Below are 9,849 nucleotides of genomic sequence, written 5' to 3' on the forward strand. Positions count from 1 at the left end.
GGAGCCAGTACTACAGTCAGAATGAACTGGAATCCCTGCTTTAAGCCAGTAATGCCCCCAAACCAAAGGCTAACAGGAAGCAATGCATTTAAATTAATCCACTTGAGTTTACATAATGGTTCATCTCTAGCAATTATTCCGTCTTTCCTGCACCTTCAATGTTTTCCTCACATCAGGATCAGGTACAACCAAACTTATGCTACCATATCTTCCATCTGTAAAGAAAAAAATTGTCTTAATGGTAGATTCCAAATCCCTTCCTGTTCTTAATGTTAATCTGTGGTAATGATCATGGAAGTATTCTTATATTCTCTTCAATTATCTCATATGTTATTCTCTCATCAACCTGCCTCTATGAAGCTTTTGTTTCTTGAATAAATAAAGCACTTTTTCAAGGTCAACAACAACTTTCACCTTGCTATAATGTGTTCATGTTACCCTTCCTCTCAGTGCTATTTCAGAGAGTTGATCAACCTTACAGTTTGAAACATATGTCTCTTCATTGGAAACCCTAAACCTGTTGTGCCCTCAGTTTCTCTCTTAACTCACTAGAGATTTTTTTCCAGTCTCCTTCGATATTTCCTTTTCCAAGACTTTCAGAGTTGTAGTACCTTTGGAATCAGCCTTCCTCTGTGCTGGTGTTTTTTTCTTAATGGCTTTAGGTCCATCCATAGTCTATGAGCATCTCAATGTATACCTTCAAACTTATTTCTGTCCTCTTCTCCAAACTCATAGGGTCCATTTTTCTTCTTACCCTTCACACCTGCGTACCTATTTAATATCTCAAACCTCGCCTGTCCAAGCATAACTCTGTATCTGGATCCAGTCTCTAACTTCCTTAAATTTAATTGAGCATACTTCAGTGAGAAAGGCAACTGATAAAATAATATGTAGGCAATAGACCTGAACAGGAATTTCACTAAAGGAGGATATCTTAATGGCCAATAATCATGTGAAAAGTTACTCAACAACATTAGTCCTCATAATAATACAATTGAAAGCTGATATATAATATCATGAAACAACCATCAGAATGACTAAAATTAAAGCAGTATGCCATACCAAGTGTTTGCAAAAACAAGCAAAAGGAATGCTAAACAATGCAAACTGGCACAAGCACCTTGGAGACCAGTGTCCATCTCTGTCAAAGATAAACATTTGCATATGTCATGACTCTGGGTTTCACTCAAGTATGTAGCAAAGGGAAATATGTATGCACTATACAGATGTGCCCAATGTTATTAGTGGTATTATTCTGCAGACTATAAACTAAACCAACACCAATGTGAATCAACAACATTTTGTATGAATAAATTGTGATATACAGTGGAATACAATATTATATTATGGTTGACGTGGATGAGTGACTGACATAAAAAGCACCTTGCATGATTCCATATACATACTCTTGAGTGACAGTAACCAGATACAAAATAGAACAATGCTTAAAACCAAATAAATAGACTCTATTAGGATGTATAAAAATTAATTTCTGGTGAAATAAGTTAGACTAGTAGTTATCTGAGGGGAGGTGGATCTTCATAGGGAACATCAGGGTGTCTTCAGGTACTAGGGATATTATTTTCCATTAACCTGGATGATGGATGCTTTGTAATGATTCATTTTAATATGTCAGTTTTCCTAAGAGCATGCTTGTGGCTTTAAAAATTTAAATGTATCTTAAATTTAAAATCCCCTGTTTTTCTACAGTGTCTAGCCCACTTGCTTTTTCTTTCCTTTGTGAGGGGCCTTGCTAATACAGCATAACCTCTTCCCCTTTGGACTTGAATGCCTTTCAATAATAGGGCATAGGACCTGGATTCCTCAGTAGCTATGGAGGGGCTGGGTAATACTATTGTGAGATGCATAGATTTAGTTTTATTGGAGCGAAGTTTGAAAAATAAGAAGCAGGATATGGGAGAAAACTTGCAGCTTAGTTCCCGCTTCCTTCTCTACTCTGTATCTTATTCAGAGGTACAGTTTCATGCAGCCTGTGTTAGTTATGCAATCATTGTCTTAAGTGTTTGATTGCTGAAAGGATTCACAGGGTTGGAACAGTTTACACTGACAGAACAGCTTTATTATGGACCATGAACCAGACACAACAATATCAGGACAGGGATATACGTTAAAAGAGGTGCTGAGAACTCAGGAGCAAACTTATCTGTCCTTCCACTATTTAGTAGCAAAGGATAAACTATCTCCAGGTCATAAACCACAAATGGAGGGTCGGCAAAGCTCCTACAATAGTCCTTCTGTCATATTTTATCCACATGTGCAGCCCTAATGATTATTGAAAACCACCCCCATTTCAGTCCTCTACTCCTGGATTCGACTGAACCTGGTGCAAACTATATGAATTGATTACTAAATAATTCTGAAAGATTGATAATTTCCTTCCCTAAGCAACTCACAGACATATGCTTGAATAATAGCATTTATCTTTAGTTATTAAGACACCTCAGTGTTGGCAAAGTGCTAGTGACTGGAAATAAGTGTGTAGTTAAAGTGGACAAGCTGAGTTTAACAAATGTTATGCTTTCACCTTCTGGAGAAATCTCGTATACTGACAAAACATACCTGCTGAAAATCCTTCAACTTGTAGTGAAGCGGCTTCTGCATTGTTTTGCATCTTCCCTTACATCAATTTCCTTAAGGTGCAGACATCTACATAATTGCTTGCCAACAAACTTCAATAAACAATCCCCTTAAACAGAAGCTGAAGTTATAGAAATATTTCTATACAGAATTATATGACTATCATATGAAGTATAACTTCATTGTGAAGTTATACAAGTATTTCTAAATACACAAAGTAAATGAATGACAATATCTTGTGACAAAGTTGATATTGAATTTAATGAAATACTTCATCATGACAGAATGTGACTTCTCTCAACAATTATCTAGAAGACCAAAGAATCAAACTGAAAGTCAGTCTAATGTGCCACAAAAATACTGAATTTTCTGTTTAAATGAATGTAGTGGGTGGACTTTTGTTTCTTCAAAACTTCTGTTTAAGTCCTAACCCCTGGTACCTGTATATGTGACCTTCTCTGAAAACAAGGAGTTTGTAGATATAGTTTAGTTTAGAGGAGGTCATACTGGATTACGATGGGCCCTAAATCCAATGATTGTTCTCTTTACAAGGAAAGAAAAACTTGGACACAGTTATACACAGACACAGGACTGTCCTGTGAAGACAGACACAGGCATTGGAGTTGTGCATTACAAGATGCAGCCACAAATATAGGAATGCTACCAACGAGGAGAAACTAGGAAGAGGCCAGGAAAGATATGTAGGGCCTTCAGAAGAAACTGGCGTAATCCTCATATTTCTTCCCTGATGTATGGAGTAAGGAGGTCAAATGTGCTGAATAAAAACCAATGTTGTGTCTCCTGCTGTAATGAAATGCTAATCTCATATATCTGAAGGAACTTCAGTGACTGTCAAAAGATGAAAGGATAGTGAATTATATCATCGTCCTTTTCTTCATTTGGATTTTCAATAGCTTCTTAGAAAATAGCAAGAAATTATCGCAAATTTAATGAAGTGGTAGTATCTATTACAGTTGGGATTTCAAATATGCTGCCAGATATATTCCTAAGACTTGCATTATAGATAGTAACATGATACAGTTTTACCCATTCTGTTTTTAAAATTAAAGAAAAAGAAGAAAATAATAAAAGAAAAGGTTTACTTCTACCTTACAAAATAGTAGCTTCTACTTAATGGGACAGTTTTAAAAACTAGTCTACTCTAATCTGGCCATCCAGGTTAGTCTGCAGAAAACATGTTTGTCTTATTGTCCTAAGGTTCACATGCATTCATTAACTTGATGTCTTCATTCCCACAGAAGTGGAGACACAATGAGTATTAAGTAGCCCTGGAACCTTGGGAAGTGACACAACGACAGAAGCTAAGAGGTACATTATATGAGACACGGGCCAACACCTTTCTAACATTTTTGCAGAGTCAATAGTCTGGATACATTGACAAATCTCTAGATTGAAAAACGAACTGTTTCATCTTGTGCTTAACACTGAGAGAAAACCAAACACCTAATATTAAATGGCTTTATTTTTAAGGCAAAAAATTTTTGTGTGGGTGTTAGGAATATATATATTAGGAATATATAGAGATAGATAGATACTATTCATTATATATTTATTATATCTATTCAGTAAGATATAGAATAACCAATGACCATGTTGATGGTTTAGGGGGTGATTTTACAAGGGGCCTTGTCATTTGTATTTTATAGCCTGGCAGATACAATGTTGCTTAAAGGGTCATGAAATGTTATTTTGAAGAGAGAATCTCAAAAGATGGTCATATGTGTGGTACTGGAAGGAGATTTAACTGGGTTGTAAACACAATACCAGCTATAGATAATGCATCACATTAAGGTATACTTGAAACCTACATGACTTCATTAATTGATTAATTAAATATAAGGAAATAGACAGGGATGAATAGTTGGTATGTGCTTTAATTATACAAAATAAATAAACATTTAATTATGGTAATAGGGATATAAAAATTTAACAGAGACATAGAAATAAAATGACTTATGTCAAGCTTTAAAACAATAAATAATTTTGCAAAATAAAATCTTTTTAGGCTACCAAAGAGATAACATATGTACAAATTCTGAATTTACTTTAAGGTTAAAGTGTAATTATAACAAAATATGTGTTATAATTTTCAGGCAATAAATATGCTTCTAGGTGCTCACAACACCTCACTAGCAACTCTTGCTCTACATTGCAAATTGCCTCTTTTTTGGATCAAAAGACAGTAATAAGAATATTTGATTGAGGCAACTGGGTAATTCAAATAAATAATTTTGATATTTGGTTTATAAATATTATAGCAATGTAGTCTCCTTCTAAATAATTATTGGAGTAAGTGTAACTTTTAAAATATAGTAAGTCATATTCAAGGTTTACCCTAACATGTTTGATTATATCCTCTTCCCTTCAAGTTTTCCTCCCTCTTTCCCTCCCTCCCTCCCTTCCTTCCTTTCTTCCCTTTTTTGCTTCCTCCCTTTTCTCCCCTCTTCCATTCATTTATTCTTGTATTTATTTCCCTATTCTTTCCAATGACAGATTTAAGCCCTATTGTAGGTATTCCAGTTCCATTACTGATAGAGAAAAAGCAATACATGATCAAGTTAATATAAGGAATTTGGAGATAATATTCAGAAAATGCTACTTTAATATAAATACAGATATTTATAAAATAGTAAAATTTAACACATTATACAGGAACACACTTTAAACTGGAACACAAAAGATTATAGTGTTACATATTAAATAGGATATATTCAAAATATATTCAAATTAGGACATAAGTGTATTATGTTTGATCTTCAGAAATAAGAACTGCCATGTCTAATCCTAGGAATGGAATTCTCTATCTATTTCCATATTCCATGACCAGTTAATGAGTTTAGAAAACTAATAAACCAAAACTTGTATTACTATCTTTATATAAAGGAAGAATTATTAATTTTTCTCCAAGACTAAATGTTATGCTCTTGAAAATATCAAGGTGTTTTACTTACAAAACAGCTCAACCAAGAGATATTAATATCCCCTAAGTATGGTGCTGTAATATTACAACCCATAGGCAACAACTACAAGGTGTTTACCTGTTTTGTACTTTTTAATCTCTTCCATTTACAAGGTGATATTTTACATCAATTCCTAACAAAGACAAAACCAAAGGTGGTGAGTCCTTGCCAGATTCTTAGAGTATACTTTTTAAGTCCTAAACACCTTAGGTGTATATTATATTACCGTTTCATCCTACTGTAATAAAGAAATAAGAGGTGATACACTAGAAACAAACTTTGAGTGCAAATATTGTAGATGGAATATATAGTTTTGAGTTCTAGGGATTCAAGTGAAAAGACATTGACACTATTATGTTTGATAATTTAGTCTGTTCATTAGATTCTATATATAAATAAAATTATATATTTTCTTTCCTTTGAGTAACATTTCACTTATCATGATACTCTCCAGGTTCATTAATGATGTTCCCAAAGGTAAGATTTTCATCTTTTTTGGAGCTGAGTAGTATTCCATTGTGTAAACTGACCTCAGCTTTTGTTTAATCCACTCATTTAAAGATGGAAATGGGCCTTTGGCTGCTGCCAAATCTTGACTATTGTAAATAATGCTGCAATGGACATATAGATGCATATATTCTTTCAAATCAGTTTTTCAGATTTTGGGAAATAAGTTTCTAGAAGTGGAATTGCTGGGTCATGAGGCAGTTGTATTTTTAATTTTTTGAGGAAACTCCATACTCTTTTCCACAGTGACTGCACCAGTCTACATTCCCAACAAGAGTGCTGATGGTTTCTTTTCTCCACATCCTCACAAAACTTGTTGCTTGTTGATTTATTGATGGTAGCCATCAATAAGTCACTGTAGTTTTAATTTGCATTTCTGTGATTATTAGTTCCACTGAATATCTTTTCCTATATCTTTTTGCCATCTGTATGTCCTAACAGACTCATAGATACAGACAATAGACTGACAGCTGTTAGAGGGGAAAGGTGTCGGGTGGCTAGATTATGTGCTAAGCTAAAGAAACAAGAAAAACCCTCATAGACATAGACAAAAGTATAGTGGTTCCCAGGGAGAAAGCAGGGGTGGGGAGAAGTATGCCAGGGTAAAAGGTGGAAAAATGGTGATGGAAGGAGACTCTATTTTGGATGGTGAACACACAATACAGTGAGCAGGTGAACTATTATAGAATTGCACACCTGTAACTTATATGATTTTATTAGCCATTGTCACCCCAACAAATGCAAAAAATTAAAAATAAAAAGGTGGTATAAAGAGGAAATGTACTGACACTGTTCTCATGTTACTTATGTATGATTCTGAATGACATACAAATATTTAGAGGTGTCCAGGAGACAGTTGAATGTGTTTGTGAGTCATAAGTTATAGAAGGTGGATAAGATGTGGGTGAGATGCTATAGGGAAAATGCAGTCAGATATGTAGTAGGCTGAGGTCAGCACCTTAAAGAACATTGATATTACATATTGGAGAAAGAAGAGAAGTCTGTGAAAATACCTGGCAGAAATAACCAAATAAAGAGAATTATAAGTAGAATTACCAAGAAAAAATAAAACAAAGAGAACTGAATTAAAATAGATACTTTCAGAGGCATGTCACTTGATCTTTTAGATGCAATTCTCTCATTTGCAAGATGCTGTAGTAACAGTTTTAAGAAGAAGGTATGAAAATGCAAGTAAACACATTGTATATTCTAGTTGGAAAATAAATTTTAGGACGTAAAATTGTAATTGTGATTCTTCTCATCATTGTTACCATTCAGAGAATAGATTGGATAGGAAACAAAGGACAGAGAAGAGTGCAAGTTATCATTTAAGACTGGAAGAAACTTAACCTTCAGATTTATATTGAACTACATAAAGGTCTGACTTGAAGGTTGATGGTCTTATGGTCTCAATATTTTGCACAAAGTAAGGCAAGAAAGGAAAGCATTATTATAGAATGAAGCAAGAATAGAAATAAATTTAAATGAGATATGTGTATCTATAAACTACCACCAGTTATGGTTTAAAAACATCAGATCCAAATGCACATTCTAGTATGAAAAGGAACACCCACAATGTTATTAAGTCACCCTGTTTGCTCTCACATAAAAATATATGTCAAAATAAAATTAGAGTTTTATTACTAATTTTGACTATGTTTTATTAAAATTCATATTTATATTTTGCTATTTAATTTTCTCTCAGTTCTTTACAACAATAACATAAATACAACTCCTGCCAAAATTCAGTGTCGCACTAGGTAAATTGTGGTAAATTTCATTTGGTAAATTTGTCCTAAAACTGTGTGTATTCACACACACACACACAGACACATATGCTTTGCAGTCAAACTCTGTATGTCTGAATTCACAAGTTCAACCCTACTACACAGAATATAATCTGGACATGGAGGACTCATGTGCTTTAAGTAAGGCTTTAGGTTGACTTGTTTACATGTGACAGAAAAATAACTCTTTTCCCTGATTCTCTCCACGAATTGACTTCACATTATTTTACTTAGGTTGGATAATTTAGTCAAACAGGATATTATTTTAACTCTCTTTTGGTAAATCTCCCGGACTCAATAACATGTTATTTGCCTGTGGGTTTAAGCTCAAAATTACACTTAAAGCTTGATTTTTGATCATTTGTTTAAAAATATTTCTAGGGCATATTAATTGAGTCCTACTTGAAAGCATCTCAGGTGCTTTCTGGGCAATATGGAGAAGAAAGTGTATTTGACAGGGGCAGATAAATAAGTAAATCATTTAAGTGAGAGTGTTCTAAATATGGTAGTGCACAGGCTCTTTCTTGGATGTGTGTAATTTCTGTTATGCCCTTTGTATTTGCTGGGATAATTTTTAAAGAAAAATATACCCAGCACTATTGGAAGGGATTGTAGGATGTTTCTCATCCTATTTTCCTATGTATCTGTCCTTTCCCCCATCTTTCATTTTTCTTTGTTTATTCCCTTATTCATCTAAACAATACTTTCTGAGCACTATTTAAGAACCTGAAAATACGAGTTATGAGGCCCATTGGAGAGAATTCATTGTGACTATCAAAAGACTACAAGGCATTTGGAAACTGAAGCTCGAAATAATTACTATCATTTAAAAGAGAAGATTAAAAAATAATTTATAACTTAAACTAAACCTCTGTTTTAATTTGGAACATTGAAGTAGAGGCAATATTGCTCATTCTTCTTAACTCAGCTTTATAGGAAGTGTGCAGATCCTGCCTGAAGGTCAGAAATAAAAACACAGAGTGACACTTTATACATCTACAATCTCACACTCCAGGAAGACATGGATGTCTTAGAAGACTGGTGGGTAAGAACATGACCTTCTATTTTGAAGTTGAAAGAGGAAAGTGCACTTTTAACTCCACAACTCATTTCCATGTCCTTTAAAAGGAAAAAAGAAATCATTTAAGTAGAAGAACTTAAGGAAGCAGTAATGCAGTTCTATCAGATTAGTGTCATGGTTTTATACTCCCTTTTTGTTGTATTTTTTCTTTCTTTTTCCGTATTACTTAGAAGTATAATATTTTAAGTAATTTCATTTTTTATTTTTAAATTGTTTTATTGTTCCCCAAGTACAGTTGTCTCCATTTTCCCACCACCAAATCCGCCCACCCCACCCTTAAACCTACCTACCTCCCTTTGGCTTTGTCAATGGGTCCTTCCTTCATGCATGTTCCTTGATGACCATTCCCCTTCTTTCTTCGGTTATCCTCCACCCCAACCCTCTGATTACTGTCGGTTTGTTCTTAATTTCAATGTCTCGGGTTATATTTTGTTCAATTGGTTGTTTTGTTGATTAGGTTCCTTTTATGGGTGGGATCATATTATATTTGTCGTTCACTGCCTGGCTCATTTCACTTAGCATAATGCTCTCCAGCTCTATGTATCCTGTTGCAAAGGGAAGGAGTTCCTGTTTCTTTCTGCTGCATAGTACCCCTTTCTGTGAATGTACCACAGTTTTTGATCCACTCATTTACTGATGGGCACTTGAGTTCCTTCCAACACTTGGCTATTGTAAATTGTGCTGCTATGAGCATTCAGGTGCATAAGTTCTTTTGAATTGGTGTTTCAAGAATCTTGGAGTATAATCCCAGCACTGGAATTGACAGGTCAAAAGGGAATTCCATTTTTAGTTTTGTGAGGAAAATCCATACTGTTTTCCACAGTGGCTGTACCAGTCTACATTCAAACTAAGAATGTACTAGGGCTCCCTTTTCCAGCATTTATTGTTTGTTGAT

The sequence above is a fragment of the Artibeus jamaicensis genome, unplaced genomic scaffold, assembly GCF_021234435.1.
Source record: "Artibeus jamaicensis isolate MK-2021 breed Jamaican fruit bat unplaced genomic scaffold, CSHL_Jam_final scaffold_1031, whole genome shotgun sequence".
Classification (NCBI taxonomy): Eukaryota; Metazoa; Chordata; class Mammalia; order Chiroptera; family Phyllostomidae; genus Artibeus; species Artibeus jamaicensis.